Consider the following 16969-nt stretch of genomic DNA (forward strand, 5'->3'; position numbering starts at 1 on the left):
GAAACAAAAGTCGCAGGTTTGATCCCTGGGTTGGGAAGATCCTTGGAGGAGGACATGGCAACCCACTCCAGTATTCTTCCCGGGAAAATCTCATGAACAGAGGAGCCTGGCAGACTACAGTCCCTGGGGCCACAAAGAGTCAGACCCTACTGCTGCTGCTGCTGCTGCTGCTGCTGCTAAGTCACTTCAGTCATGTTCGACTCTGTGCGACCCCATAAACGGCAGCCCTCCAGGCTCCGCCATCCCTGGGATTCCCCAGGCAAGAACACTTGAGTGGGTTGCCATTTCCTTTTCCAATGCATGAAAGTGAAAAGTGAAAATGAAGTAACTGAGTCATGTCCAACTCTCAGCGACCCCATGGACTGCAGCCTACCAGGTTCCTCCATCCATGGGATTTTCCAGGCAAGAGTACTGGAGTGGGGTGCCATTGCCTTCTCCGAGACCCTACTGAGAACCTGTTAAAGACATGGCACAGTTTGGTGAACTTCGGCAAATTTATATAGTCATGAAAGCACCACCACAATCATGTTATAAAACGTGTCCATGATACTAGAAAGTTCCCTTGTAACCATTTAAAGTCCACCAATCCCAGCCTCAGCGCCAGGCAACCACTCATCTACTTTCCACTAAGGTGGGATGTCATTATAAATAATTGTTTCCTGTTCTAGAGCTCTAAGTATTTTGTGTCTGAATTCCCTTCCTCACATATTTTGGGATTCTTTTATGTTATAGAGAATATCAATAGTTTATTCTTTTTCATTGTGAATAATATGTACCATTGCATGGCTATATTACCATTTCTTCATCCATTCATTTGTTAACAAGAATTTGGATTGCTTCATTTGAAGGCTATTATGCATAAAGCTGCTCTGAACATTTGTGTACAAGTCTTTTTGTGGGAAAGATTGAAGGCAGAAGAAGCAAGAGGCAGAGGATGAGATGGTTAGATAGCATCACTGACTTACTGGACTTGAATCTGAGCAAACTCTGAAAGATATTGAAGGACAGGGAAGCCTGACGTGCTGCAGTCCACAGGGTCACAAAAAGTTGGACATGACTTAGTGACTGAACATCAACAATGTTTTGTGGACACACGTTTTAATTTCTCTTGGCTCAATACCTAGGAATAGGATCTATTGGTTGATGATATGTGAACATTTGATTTTATAAGAAATTGCCAAAAAATCTTCAAAGTGACAATACCATTTCATACTTTGACCATCAAAGCCCAAAAGCTCTGCTTGCTCACATTCTTATTTATACTTGATAGGGCTCAGACAGTAAAGAATCTGCCTGCAATGCAGGAGACCCGGGTTCAATTCCTGGGTAGGGAAGATCCCCTGAAGGAGGAAATGGCAACCCACTCCAATAGTCTTGCCTGGAAAATTCCAAGGACAGAGGAGCCTGACAGGCTACACAGTTCACGGGATAGCAAAGATTCGGACATGACTGAGTGACGAAGCCCACACACACTGTCAGTCTTTTTAATTTCAGCCACTTCAATGAGTACGTTGGTAATTTATATGGTTAAGTTTGCATTTCTCTGAAGACAAATTAGATAGTGTATCTTTCTCGATATTTATTTGCCATTATTATATCTTTTGTAAAGTGCCTGTTCATAACTTTTACCCATGGGGAGTAAAGGGCATTTTATTTTTATTATTATTATTGTGTTGTAAGAGTTCTTTATATATTCTCAATATAAGCCCTTTGATATATATATATATGTACATATCATCAAGAGAGAGTATTTTTGTCCAATCTGTACATCCAGCCTATTTTAAATATACTAAGGAAACATCACTCTTCTCTAAGACAATTAGTTCTGAAGTTTATGATGGCTCTATGTATTGGGTAGCTTGGACTTATCTAGGGAAAAAAAAAAAAAACATTTCTTTATAGCAAGGATTGAAAGACTATTGGCAAGAGTCAAACCTGGCCCAGTCAAAGCTTGTTTTTGTGAATAAAGTTTTATTGGAATACAGCTGTACTCATTTGTCTACATGTTGTCTGCTTTTTGTTCCACAAAGACAGGATGGATTGTTGCAACAGAGATCACAGGGCTTTAAAGCTTAAAGTATTTACATCAGTTCCTTTACTAAAAGAGTTGACCAGCTGGTATTTTATAGCATTAGCCTGTTTGTTTTCATCCAGCTGTTGGATAACAAAAAAGAAATCTGTCACTTCCTTCAAGAATTTGAAACAACTCTGTTTCCCCTTCTATTCTTCAGACTAAATAAATATTCCTCACCTTTTCCTGAAATGGGTTTTGAAGCATCAACACAATCTTTGCCTCCCTTCAGCTTGTCAATTCCCCTTAAATTACCTCCCCAAAGATGTCAGCCTTCCTTATGATCAAATCATTACAGGAGATAAGAAAAACACTTATTCCTTTAACTTGGACTGCACAGATTTTTGACAACCTCATCCTATGAGTGACTTCAATTAGAAATGTGGTCAGTTAGAACCCCAAGGGTGATTCTGCTGAGAAAGATCTCTCCCAGAGATTCTTTGTTCATTTGTTCATCAGTTCATTTAACAACCATTTGTGAAGTAACTCTTATGTTCAATGCATTGTATAAATGGTAGTTTGAATCCAAACACAAGATGCTACCTTCACACCCGTTCAGTTCTGTGAATGATAACTCACATTCCAGCATGTCATCTATGGCACTGGCTATTGTTAAGATTATCTGTTATTCTGCAATGTGCTAAGTTGCCTCAGTTGTGTCCAACTCTTTGTGACCTCATGGACTTTTGCCCATCAGGCTCCCTGTGCATGGGATTCTCCAGGCCAGAATACTGGAGTGGGTTGCCATTTCCTCCTCCAGGACACCTCCCTGACCCAGGAATTGAACCTGCATCTCTTGCATCTCCTGCACTGTCAGATTCTTTACCACTAGCGCCACATGGGAAGCAAACTGCTTAAATGTGATATGTAAATGAGATAACTGTCTACATAGTTCATGAATAAACAATTTGGGCCAAACTCAACAGATAAGCCTCAAATATCTCTGGTTTATGTGGCATCAGCTAGAGTCCTTGGGCTTCACTCACTCCATGTGGACTCTACAGCATGGTCAGGGTCTCCATCCAAAAGCTCGTGTCCTATGAGAAAGCCAGGCTGAAGCTGCATGACTGTTTCTAACCTAGTCTTATAAATGAATTAGGGTCACTTCTCCCATACTTTACTTGTCAAAGCAGTCATAAATTCCTGCCTCACTTCAAGCCAGAGAGAGAACTAGACTTTCCCTCTTGATAGTATGTGAAAGAAGATATAGTCAGGTCTTAAAACTGCCACAACTGCCCTCACTCTAACCAGAGTGGTGGTTCTCAAGCCAGGGGCATGAGGAGCTCTGAGAGTCTGGGAACTGAATTGATTTTCTTCACTATAAGGACAGAACTGTAGCATTTATTCTCCTAACCATTTCTCTCAGTTCAGTTCAGTTCAGTCAGTCAGTCACGTCCAACCCTTTGTGACCCCATGGACTGCAGCATACCAGGCTTCCCTGTTCATCACCATTTCCTGGACCTTGTTCAAACTCTTGTCCATTGAGTCAGTGATGCCATCCAACCATCTCATCCTCTGTTGTCCCCTTTTCCTCCTGCCTTCAATCTTTCCCAGCATCAGGGTCTTTTCCAGTGAGTCAGTTCTTCGCTTCAGGTGGCCAAAGTATTGGAGCTTCAGCTTCAGCATCAGTCTTTCCAATGAATATTCAGGACTGATTTCCTTTAGGATTGACTGGTTGGATCTCCTGCAGCCAAGGGACTCTCAAGAGTCTTCTGCAGCATCACACTTCAAAAGCATCAATTCTTTGGCTCTCAGCTTTTTTAATGGTCCATTTCTCTCAAGAGGTAGCTATATATTTCTGTGTATCTGTGTCCATTTATGAGGCTCAGAACCAAAGAAAGCATTCCAGTGGCCTGTGTAAAATAGACTCCTTCAAGTTCTTTTCCTCCTGTCTGGAATCTGTCACCTGGAGCTCAGCCTCAGGAAGTTGACCCTAGTGTCTTTATGTTTAAGTTAAATTCAAAGAGGAGGATAAACGTTCTTGCTTTCCTTAGGTCTCTGAAAGATGCCATGGATTTTTTTCTGATATAACTGGATAAAAGGAGCTCTGTATAATAAGCAAATTTTCCCAACACTGTCTCTTTAAACACCTTCTCAGATTCTCAGGGCAGTGATACATTCTGAGTGCATTTAAAGTAAACTGGGCTTTTCTATTTGTAACCATCATTACTTTTTAAATGTTAACTATGAACCCTATTGGGCTTCCCAGGTAGTTCAGTGATATCTGCCTGCCAATGAAAGAGATGCATATTCAACCTCTAGGTCAGGAAGATCCCCTGGAAGAGGAAATGGCAACCCACTCCAGTATTCTTGCCTGGAAAATTCCATGGACAGAAGAGCCTGGCAGGCTGCAGTCCATGGGGTTACAAAAGAGTTGGACAGGACTGAGCGACTGAGAATGTATGCATGAACCCTATTACATTACTCAGGGAAAGGCGGATGGAGGTTTGAAATAGACCCCAGAATAAAAGCAGTGAGAGTGCTAAGGAGTACAAGTGCGTGAACTTTGAAATTAACATCCCAGCTTCCGTGACATTACAATGTAACCTGGGGAAATCATGTAACCTCGTCGTGCCTCAGTTTCCTCATTTGTCAAATAGGAAGAAGCCAATGATAAATGCTCACCAATGTCCCAAGTGACTTTAAATGAATATGGAGGGCAGAAATGCTTTGGGCTTAATTTCTGCCTTCCAGGAGCCAACAAGAAAAAAGAAAGAGCAAAATAGAGCAAACATGTGACTTAGAACTAAAAATTCTGATTCCAAATAGCTCCACTTAATCTTTCTGAGCCTCTGTTTCCTCTATAAACTGCAGGTGGCCATCCTTGTACAGCCCGTATCCCATGACTATTGGGCTAATCAAGTGAGATAATGGATGCAAAAAAGCACCATAAACCATTATAGCCTCTGCATCTACATCTATCAATGGCAGTGTTAGGCCAAAAAAAAAAAAAAGAAAAAAAGTTGTGTGAGTTTATCAGGTTCTAAGGTACTAGTGTTGAGAAAGTGTGAAGAAAAGAGCAGGAATTCGAACTCAGTTGAGGTCTCACCTTTTGGTCTGAAGCTATAAAACAACAAAGATTCAACCAAAGTATCTGAAGCATGCAGCGTGTGATTACTGGACACAGAAAGGGGAAGGGAAGAAGGGCACAGCTAACTGACTCAGATGGAGGACCAGCTGGAGAGAGAGTAGGGATGGTGGCTTATGGCACGAATCCCCTTGCCAGGTTCTGATCCTGAATACAACACTTCTAAGCTGCATGATGTTGGCAAGGTCATTGAACATTCTGCGCCTCAATTTCCTCGTCTTTAAAATAGGGATAACAATAGTGCCCCCTGCATGGAGTTGTAACAATTGTGTTTGCTACTGCAAGTGCTTAGAACTTGAACGCTTCCCATAAGTACTCAGTATGTGTTATATTTATTCCACTCAGTTAAAATATTTATTGAGAGTTCAATCCAAGCCAACCTCTGTTCTGGGGACTGGATACACAATCATGAGCAAAACAAAATTCCTGCCCTCAAGTAACTTGGAGTGTGTCCTAGAGCAGGGGTCCCCAACCTCTTGGATCTAATGCCTGATGATCTGAGGTGGAGCTGATGTAATAACAATAGAAATAAAGAGCACAATAAATGTAATGTGCTTGAATCATCCCCAAACCATTCTGCCTGCACTGTCCATGGAAAAAATGTCTTCTACAAAACCAGTCCCTAGTGCCAAAAAAGTTGGGGACCACTGTTCTAGAGCAGTTCCAGAAAGACAATAAATTCTTTTTTTAAATTTGTATTGTATATTGGAGTATCGTTGAGTAACAATGTTGTCTTAGTTCCTGGTGAGAAAAAGGACTCAGTTATACATATACATGTTATCTGTTCTTTTTCAAATTCTTTTCCCTATTAGGTTGTTACAGAATACTGAGCAGATAAATTCTTATAAAGGATGTCAGTTCATGATAAATGCAATGAATATCAGTCAGATGGGGTAGGAGGACATGAGATTAAGGGGTTGCAGTTTCAGTGGACTGGCCAAGGACACTTCCTTGGTTCTGTGATATACTGAGAATGTAGGCAAAGGTACAACGGGCTGCCCAGGTACACCTCAGGTTGGAGGTGTTCATTCTGCCTACTACCAGGACCTCTGGCTGCTGCTCTAAGAGTCGGTCAAAAGATCTTTCGTCTCAGACCGTTTCTCAGAAGGCAGCCTGCATCTGTGATAGGTCAACATGGAAGAAGAAGCGCCTAACCATTTGTCCGCAACCAGAACAATTCTGAAGAGCCATCGCAGCTCCCTGTGGGATCGCTGGAGGTCTCCATAGAAGCTGCAGCACGCTCCAACTTCTTCCTCTGCCAAGTCCTGCCTCCCTCTCCATCGCAGATGTTTCTGAATTCACTCCCCGATGAGCCTCCTCCACACACTCCTCAGAGACGTCGTCTCTTTTTCCTGGGAAATGTGACCTATGATGAAGGCTAAGTAACTTGGACCTTATCTTTCACCAGAAGTGGTGGAGCAAGGATTAGCTCCTGGGGCTGCCTGCCCTTGTGGTTTGAGGCTTCTGCTGTTATCATCAGCTGTGCTGCATTCCAGTCTGTTCCAGTCAGTGAGGCAGCAGGAAATTTGGAATTTCTGAGCAACCCAGAGCATCAGGGTGGTTGTGGCTGTGGATAAGAAAAGGAGAGGGGATGTTAATTTCAAGAGCAGAAGACATTAAATTGCCCCCATGGAAACCCAATGATGGTGAAAATGCATCAACACATTTTGAAAAGAAACTTGTAATATTTTAGAATTTGCCTCATTTTTTGCTATAAATTCTTAGTGATTTTGTAATAAATGTGCAATGGTTTATTCTATATAAAAATTTTAAAAATAAACCTCTTTCCAAGTAAGTGCTAGCTTTAGCTTGGTTTTCTATCAATTCTGTTCTCATATGTTTTAGAATGTCATTTGTCTCTTGGGATAAAGTAAATTTGGGGAGCCCTCAAACGTGATTGTCTTCCTAATCTCAACAATGCACTTTATAGCTAGCAGCGTGAAGGATACACCTACCTTTGGCTTCACCCTGGATCCCAGACACAGTAGGTCTAGGAGCTGGCAAAATAGTAAGTAGAAATACCAGACTGGGAAAAGGAACAAAGAAATTCTTTAGGTGTTGGGAAAGTCTTCCTGGAGCCATGTCATGAGCCACGGGAGAGGAATTTAGGAGACAAAATCAGAATCACTACAATAAAACCTTATGGAGAACAAAAACCAGTAAAAAGCATCTAAGACCTGAGGGGGAAAAAAATATTTCAAACTTACATAATTTTTATAAATATTTTTAACCCACTCTAGATGTGTGTTAGTCAGCTGCATTCTCACAACACCTCTATATGGAAGGGGATATTAGATTTACCTTAAAGGTGTGTAAACTAAGATTGATGGCAGGTAAGTGACTTCCCAAAGTTTACACTTGCAAATGGAGGGTGAGTACTTTAGTCCTGATTGGTCAACTCCCAGTGCCAAAAGCGAGAATTCCTTTTTATGACTGTTGAAAATGCAACTCAAGAAATAAGTTCCAATGCTTTCCCTGTCTTATTCTTTCCTGCTCTGAGATGCAACATGGTAACCTTTGTTAAGCCTGATCCAGCCAAATGAATTCTTTTGAGTTTATCTGCAAGTCTGTGGAAAAGCATCACTCTCTCTGAAAATACAGTTTTCCCCTTTATCTGTGGTTTTACTTTCTTCTGTTTCAGTTACCCATGGCGAAACTTGATCCAAAAATGGTCAATGAGAAACTTCAGAAATAAACAATTCATGAGTTTTAAATTGTGTGCCACTCTAAGTAGCTTCATGAAATCTCTTCCCATCCCATTGCAGCCTGCCTGGGATTTCTCAGCCATCACCATCATCTGCTCCTGGCATCCGGTCACCAGCATCATCACAGTTCAATGGTCCAGGATCATTTGAAGCAGATGACCCATCTTCTGAAGCATCATCAGAAGGTCAGTAGCCTAATGCTGTATCATAAAGCCTACGTCATTCAACTTACTTCTCATCATAGGCATTTTCATGTCACAACTTCCCAAGAAGAAGGGTGAGTACAGTACAACAAGATATTTTGAGAGAGAGGAAAAAAAAAAAAAGAGGTCACATTATAACTTTGATCACAGTCTACTTTATGATTAGTTATTGTTTTTCATCTCTTTCAGTGCCTAATTTATCAATTAAACTTTATCATAGGTATGTATATAGAGAAAAAAAACACGGTATATATATGGTTCGGTACTATCCGTAGTTTCAGGCATCAACTGAGTGTCCTGTAATATATCCCCTCGGTGGATAAGGGCAGACTACTGTATTTGTAAAGACTAAAATTCCTTTCACTCTCCCAGAATCTTTCAGACCTCCACTGTGGCATTAATATCCGTAAATGAAGTCTGCCTTATCAGAGCTGATGCAGAAAATGCTACAAAAATTTTAGTTGCCTCACCATCTTCAGACAAGTCCCAGCCTCCCCTAGAGCCAATGAAAAGAATGAAACTTTGGTTCTAAGTAAGAAATAATTTAGAGAGAGACCAAATGATCTCTCTGCTAATGACTCTAAATTTTACTGAAGCAGTATTGGCCTCTTTCCATTTTAGAATCTTGGATGAATGTCTAAACCCTGATAATGCCTCAGAGCAAATACAATCTGATCTCTGACATTTATAAGAACTCAATGGAATCCTGTCAGGCTTAAGTATGAATCATGATGCTGAAATATTATTTTTATCTTCTGTATTCTGTCCTTGAGCATGTAATCTCTCCAAGGCTCAGCTTTCTCATCTGCTAAATGGGGAGATCAGTGGTGGTTCACATACTGTGCAGGGCTAATGTGAGCAACGAGTGATTCCTTCCATTTTATCATGACTGTTGACTGCTTAATGAAAGAAATCGTAATCATATTCCCTTCCTGCCTCCCCATGCTCAACAGCCTTTGGGAGATGCCCATTGCCCAGACCTGGCTTCCACCCTCTACCTCTCCAGGCTCTGCAGCACAACCTTCCTTCTCACCACAATCAAAGATGTACCATTCCTGAGACCCTTCATTAACTTTCATCTTGCTTCACTCTGTTCAGTCAGGTTCTCTGACTGGAAACCCCTTGCCCTTGCCTCTGTCTGCTTGGTGAAATCAAGTTCATTGTTTAAAACCCTAGTCTCCAATGTCTCCCTAGAGAAACTTTCTCTGCCCCTCTTGCCAAGCCCTAAGCTCTATGGAACTTCGTCCATACCACCAGCCAAGACCAAAAGCATTCTGACCATACTCAAGGTTACCCCTGCAGTTACCGGGGTCAGGACCCAATAACTCAGGTCTCCTGGCTTCCCTGCTCTCTTTCCACAGAGGCTACCATGAAAAAATAATAAATAATTCTAGGAATTGTGGGAGACTCTGATGAATGCCCAAGACAATTTTTCCATGTTTCACAAAGCTAATCTACCCAGTCGTTCTAATAAAATTGTAGAAATGTGATTGACCGGATCCTATGACTCACTCACGGCTGGCTCTGTCCCCTCAGATAAGGCAGAAGAGAGCTGGGTATGGAGCTTATCCAGATAATGAACCAGAACAAAAATGAACTCAAGGGCTGTTATCCCATCAGGGGTCTCTGATAGTGACTGAAACCCCCAAAGCAGGCTTCTGTGGTCAAAGGAAAGACCACCTCAGTGAAATCGCTAGTCCCTGCTGTATTTGGCTTTGGTTCTGATAGTGACAAGACTTGCCAGATAAGGCCACTGGCTGCAGTCACAGATTGGGTTTGGGCAGCAGAGCTGTCCACAAATGAAGGATTCACTTTACGTCAATGGAAGCAAATGAATCTGCATTTAGTGGCGACTCGAGCCCACAACCTCAAAATAGAATTGTGTCTCCTCCAGCTAGAAACCGTTCCTGTACGCAAAAGCTGAAACACGTCAGGATGCATTTAAGTCACAGGGAGCGAGATGTTGCTGTTCTATCCAGGGAGCCATAAATTCTCATCCGGGTGGGATGCCAAGAGATTCTGTAGGCAAAGTGAAAGTGGGAACAAAGTGATGACTCTGCCTTAGAATAATAACACAAGGTCTTTTGCATAACATTGTGCAACAATTATCTTGATAGATCCTCACAAAACCCATAAACGTAGGCGAGCAAGCAACATAATTGTCCTCATTTCACACAGAAGAAAAATGAGGCTTGAAGACTGTGAATGAATTTCCCAAAGTCATACAAAGGAGAATCAGGGCTGGAAACAGTCCCCAGTCTGACCCTTTTCCACTCCACTAAGCAGCCTTCTACCCAGGGACTTTTGTGCCCCATCAAACAGAGAAATCAGAACCACTGAGCTTCTATAAAAGAAAATGGAAAGTTCTTTCATTCCAAAGGAAACCAGTTGTTTCCGAGGCTATCAGGTGATAATAAGAGCTATTCATAGTTAGTAGTATTAATAACAAAGCTAGACGAGGTTTTCCTATTGGTATTTTTGGTCTTCATTCTCCACAGAATGCACTTTAGTAGGAAGTGTGTGCATGCATGCTCAGAAGCTGTCATATCTGATTCTTTGCAACCCCACTGGGTTCCATGGGATTTTCCAGGCAAGAGTACTGGAGTGAGTTGCCGTTTCCTCCTATAGGGAATCTTCTCAAACCAGGGATCAAACCCTCGCCTCCTGCATCTCCTGAACTGGCTGGATTCTTTACTACTGACTCACCTGGGAAGCCCACTAGGAAGAGAACAAACTACATCTAGATTCCTACAGGTAGACCCTAGAAAAATAAGATTCTCTCCAGTTTACAAGTTAGGAAATGGAAGCTCAGAGTGGTCCAAGGTCTTAGAGCACCTAAAGTAGGTAAGCCAGGGTTTTAACTTTGATGCTCTTTCCCTTTCCTTTGGGACAGGGGCTTGCTGCCATTCGACCCCCAAATCCTCATCAAAGTCGACATCCAACACAAAGTACCAAAAGTGAGCAGAGGCAACTGAGAGTGGGAGAGGCCCCCACCATTGACGCATGACCCAGGGATCCGTGTCAGACTTTCGGGTGCTCTGCCTCCTCGCTTGTGGAATGGAACAGTCCCTTACTTGGTTTAGATTTAAGTCAGTTACCAAGTAGCCTGATTCATTTCAGAATTTTACATGTAGTATGTTTCCCAGAAAGCCATTTGAAAGAGTAGCTCTTCTTTAAGTTTGTTTTTTCATTATTTTACTCAGGAAAAAAAATATGTCTTTTTCACATTCACCCAATATTTATGGAGTGAAAGCTATGTGCCTGGCCTTCTGCTAGATTCTGGGGATAGAGAAACTAACCCAATAGACTTCATCTCTGTCCTCATGGAGCTAAGAGTCTACTGGGAAGAATGGACTAGCAAACACTGAATTCTAAAAGAAGTTGGTGCATGCTGGTGCATGCGTGCTCATTTGTGTCTGACTCTTTGTGGTCCCATGAACTGTAGTCCGCCAGGCTCCTCTCTCCAGGGGATTTCCTAGGCAAGAGTACTGGAGTGGGTTGGCATTTCCTTCTCCAGAGGTTCTTCCCAACCTAGGGATGGAAATTGCATCCCTTGTTTCTCCTACATTGATATGCAGGTTCTTTACCACTGGCACCACCTGGGAAGTCCCTAAAAGATATTAGGTCATCAAAATTCTGATGACTGCCCTGCAGGAGCTTAGAATGCAATGAGAGAGTTATCAAAGGACATACAGTAATCTCCGGGTCAAGGAGGGCTTCCCTGAGAAAGTGATGTTAAGGGGAAAGCAGAAGGATGAATACAAGTTAACCAATTGCATGGGGGTAGTGATATTCCAGGCAAAGGAAATAGCACTTGCCAAGCCATGGGGTCAAGAAGGAGCATGAGTTGTTTGAGGAACTGAAAGAAGACCAGGGTGACTAAAGCCTAGAGACCCAACATGGAAGGAAAGGACATGAAACTGGGCTATCAGGAGGACAGAGCTGCCTTCAGAAGCACTCACTGTTAACTTAGTCACTGTGAACATGTGCTCATCCCATGCACATGCTCTTTAATGCTTCTGATATTTACAGAAGTCAGACCTAAACAAAAGAAGGAGTCCATCTATTAAGTTTTTTCTCCTTCCCTTCCTCTTCACTCTCTGTTCTTCTGGATCATGATCTTGCTTTATCAGTGTGGTTGGAGACCCAGAGACAGGGAATTTTGTAAGAAACTGTAAGTGTACAAAGGGTACAAACTTCCACTTACAGGATGAATAAGTTCTGAGGATGTAATATGCAATGTGATGACTGTAAGGAACAATACTGTGTTGTTTACTTGGAAGTTGGAAGAGAACAGATCTTGAAAGGGCTTCCCAGGTGGCTCAGTGGTAAAGAATCCACCTGCCAACACAGGAGACACAAGAGACACAGGTTCGATCCCTGGGTCGGGAAGATCCCCTGGAGGAGGAAATGGCAATCGCTCCAGTATTCTTGCCTGAAAATAGTTCATAGGGTTGCAAAGAACTGGACACAACTGAGTGACTGAGCACACACACAGAGATCTGGAAAGTTGTTACCATACAGAAAAAAGGTAGCTGTAGAGGTGATGGAGGTGTTATTAACCTTACTGCAGCAATTGTTTCACAATATACACAGACAGTAAATCATCCCACTGGGCACCTTAAACCTACACAATGTTACATGTCAATTACATCTCAATAGAGCTGAAAAGGAAAACAAAATTCAAAACCATGAAAAAAATCTGCTTTGCACAGTCTTGCGTATGTCTCTAAGGAAACACAGTATAACCTTAAGCAAAGCAACACATATGAGGGAGTTTTCCTTTCTTCTGCAAAACAAGAGTGTTTAAACATCTCAGGACACTTACAGGATTGAATAAGGTAATGCACATAAATCTACTGAGTGCAGTGACTGACATGAAAAGTTTTGTGCTAAACTATTTAGCTTTCCTATTCAGGTGACTTAGGAAACAGGAAAGGAGCCTAGGTTAGGTGGGGCTCACTGGTGTAACAAAGAAATGCTATGCACAATGGCTCAAACATGATAGGAATTTACTTTTTTGCTCACTCATGTCTAAAACGGGTATTCCTGACTAATGGCCAGCTCTCCTCTGCACAGCAGAGAGGGACCTTCATTCCCTTTCAAGCCTCCATCATGTTCTGCATCAATTTGGCGGAGAGGACAAAATGTGGCCGAGTGTGGCAAGGACAAGGCTATCAGAGTCCTGTTGCAAGGCCTAGCCTAACCACAGGAAGTCAAGTTTGTCAGCTGCCCCAGGAAAGAGAGGGAATGGGTATAAAGGAATAGCCAGCCACCAGGGTCACCCCACCAACATGAAGGGACACTCTATTTTTAGATCAGCCCAAAGAAATCAACGTACCTACTAATAGGTACTGCACACCTCCTTCCTGCAACACCTCCTTGAGTCTAGGATAAGTGTGGCAATAAGATCATTATCTTCCTCCCAATCTAGGAGTTCCCAAGAAATATGAGCAGCCTGACTTCTCCCTCTCCTTGATCAATCACCACAAGCACCCAGTTATCAGATTTTTTGGTATTCTCTCCTAAAATATGTGAAAATCCTTCCTCTTCCCGGGATGACCTCTACTGTCCTTTATCTTCACTCCCCTGATTCATGATGACAGTTCACTTTACTTCATCTTTAGCCAGATTGGCTCCCACTCATCCACCCCAGCTTCTGGCTCCAGTCCACCCTCCTCACCAGGGCCACCAAAGGACTGGCCCTCAAATGCCTATCCCAAATGGAGCTGCAACTGGCCTGCTTTAATCCACTTTGGTGCATCACGGTTTGCAGTATAAAATCCAATTCCCTGAATGTGACAGCTGATGGGAACTGGCTCTGCCTCCAAGATGGCCTCATCCTTCTCTGAGACCTATATGGTGTCCTGCACACGGCTGCCAAGCTGCTTCTCCCCACCACATCCTCTTGGCTTCTGTTGACCTGTTGCATGTATTTCAAGTCCATTACAGACATCCCCAACTCCCAGAAGCCCCCATGACCTTCACCTTGCTTCTCTGTATTCTCAAAATAACCTGTGTACTTACTTCTCTTTGGACTATCACTGTAGTGATAGTGTCTACTGGTATTTCATCCATCCCCCCCACCATCCCTGAAACTCCCAGAAAGTAGACAATTTTGAGAGCCTTGAATGCCGTTCTAAGGGCTTGGAGGTTAACCCTGGAATGTAAGAGGAATTGCTGAGGACTTTTGCAAAGGGAGTGATACTATGTGGTCAATATTTTAGTAGACTGTGGGCAGGACTAACTGAACGCAGGAGAGCTAGCATTGAAGGGAGAAGACACTAGGGTGGCATTTGTTCTACATTCAGGATCTCAAGATTTGGGTCCCAAGTCAACCAGAAGTTATCAGTGTGACCTTGTGCAATCCCCCTCTCAGAGTCTTGTTTTATTTATGAACAAAATGGAAAGAATAAATCATTCTGAACCATCTCACCAGGTTGATGTGAGGACATTGCAAAATAATGAATACTAAAGTACTTTCTAAATTCCGGTGAAATTATTAAGGTTAGTCGTTAAAATCTAAATAAATCCAAAATGAGACAGTCTCAACATGTCCTCAACGTCAGACAGAGTCCCTTCTTGAAGTCAGATGCATCCTAGGATATCCCAGTATTCCCCTGGGCCATGCTAGGCTAAAATTATCTCTGCTGGCCTGTCACCTGTGTGCTGACTTCCAGTATCTGAAGGCTTGTCATGCGAAAGAAGGGGATTAAATCCACGGAGCTGTGTGACGGTTCCCAGGAGACAAATACTGATTCAACTTTTGGAAAAATTTTCAGACTGTCACAGCTGCCCAAAGGCTGCCCAGGGCTGGGAGTGCAGGTGGGTTCTGAACCACCTGAGATTGAAGATCACTGTGGCAGACTCCACGCATCAGTAGGATCTGGACGGTTGGCTTCTACATTTCCTTCCAATTCTAAAACTCCACTGTCTGCTGCCCCCATTGATACCTTTATAACTGTGCCTATTGCTCAGATTGTCAGTTTATAACACAAAAGAGTTGATTTAAGAGTTTTCCCTCCTCCACTAGGCTAGGGTTATCCAAAGGCAGGGACTGGATCTCCCCCAACTTGGAATCTTCAGTGCCTGTAACAGCTTCTGGGAGGCAGTAAACCCTAAGTAATGGTTGGCAGAATGAATGGATGGATGAATGAATTATTCCAAGTGTGTTGGGATGATGCTGACACCCCACAGAAGAAACATGATGATCTTTTAAAGTTTGGGCTAAGTATTTCATAGTGAGGCTCATGTGTGATGATATTGGTCTAAATTAATACTTTCCCACAGGGAGTCTTTCAGCTCCTAGAAGTCTTATTTTTAATATTAAGAAAAAAGCTAATAAAAGTCAGGAGTTTCTGCATGTTACTGCTTTCCCCAAATTCAAAACCATCAGTTTCTCTGCATATAGCTGGGAATTTATCAGTTTGGTATGGTCACTCTTTATCTCCGGTAGCAAACCATCATGCTGGAACTTTAGACGTGTGATCTAATTTAACCTTTATGTAAAACCTGTATGGTAGGGCATGCTGTCTTTAGCTTACAGACAAGAAGGCAGGGACTCAGAGAGGTTTGGTTACCTGCTCAGTAATAGAAGTCTTTAGTGTCAGAGGCAGAATTTCAACTCAGTTCTGTCTTGCCTCTAAGCTCAAGTTCTCCCCACATAATGCTCAGCTTCATTTCAGAGAAGGCTTCTCTGATGCGTGTTTCTATCACCAAGATGCTTGAGATGGAGGCCCATCTTGGTCATTAGCAGTTCCCTCCCTTTGATGATAACAATGCAGGCTACTGACCATTCAAAAACCCTGAGTTTCAGCCATAGAATGTAACGAGTTTGTGTCAGTTCAAGTGAGATGGATGAACCTAGAGCCTGTTACACAAAATGAAGTAAGTTGGAAAGAGAAAATATCATATATTAACACATATATATGGAATCTAGAAAAATGGTATCGATGAACCTATTTGCAGGGTATGAATAGAGACACAAACCTAAAGAACTGACTTGGACACAGTGGAGGGAGGGGAGGGTGAGACAAATTGTGAGTAGCACTGAAACATTTGCAGTACCATTTGTAAAATAGACAGCTAGTGGGAAGTCTCTGTATAACACAGGGAGCTCAACCCAGCGCTCTGTGACAACCTAGACGGGTGGGATGAGGTGGGGTCGGGGGGAGGTTCAAGAGGGAGGAGGCATATTTTACTTATGGCTGATTCATATTATTGTACGGCAAAAACCAGCACAATGTTGCAACACAATAATCCTCTAATTAAAAAAAAAAAAATTGAGTTTAATGAGAAGGCAGATCACTGTCCATCTAAGTAGACCTGACCTCATAGACTTCCCAGCCTCAGAAACCTCACAACCTCCCTCTTCCGGCTGAATCTCCTTCTTACCATCAGATGTTATTAGGACCTCAAGAAGCCTCCCAGGCAGGCCCTCTATGCTAGACCTTGTATTTTGCTAGTGTTGACAACTTAATACATGTCCACACTTCCTTTTATGGGGAAAGATAAGACTCTGATGGTAATCAGAGCACCAGGGTAGGAAGTGCCACATTCCTCCATGTAAATATTTGACTAAACTTTCTCTGAGCCATGCATCATTGTGCCGAGCCCCCAGAAAAACTTCAGGTCCACAGATCTGCAGGTGAGATACCTCAGCAATGAGTTATGAGAGGACTTGTTTAAAAACCAAGGCCAGAGCAATGTATTTCTGGAAGGGGTGGGGAGGCCTGCTCTACGTGACCGAAAGCTGTTCTGAGGAAGCCAAGAATAGAGGCTAGGTCTCAGCTTGGGTGGAATTTCTCCTTTGGTCAACTGATTCCTGAAAAGGGGGACCTGTTTACATGGCTTTTTTTTTTTTTAAGAAATTACTGCAGCTATGTAGCTCGTGTCCATGAAA

The sequence above is a fragment of the Oryx dammah genome, unplaced genomic scaffold (assembly GCF_014754425.2).
Source record: "Oryx dammah isolate SB20612 unplaced genomic scaffold, SCBI_Odam_1.1 HiC_scaffold_19, whole genome shotgun sequence".
Classification (NCBI taxonomy): domain Eukaryota; kingdom Metazoa; phylum Chordata; class Mammalia; order Artiodactyla; family Bovidae; genus Oryx; species Oryx dammah.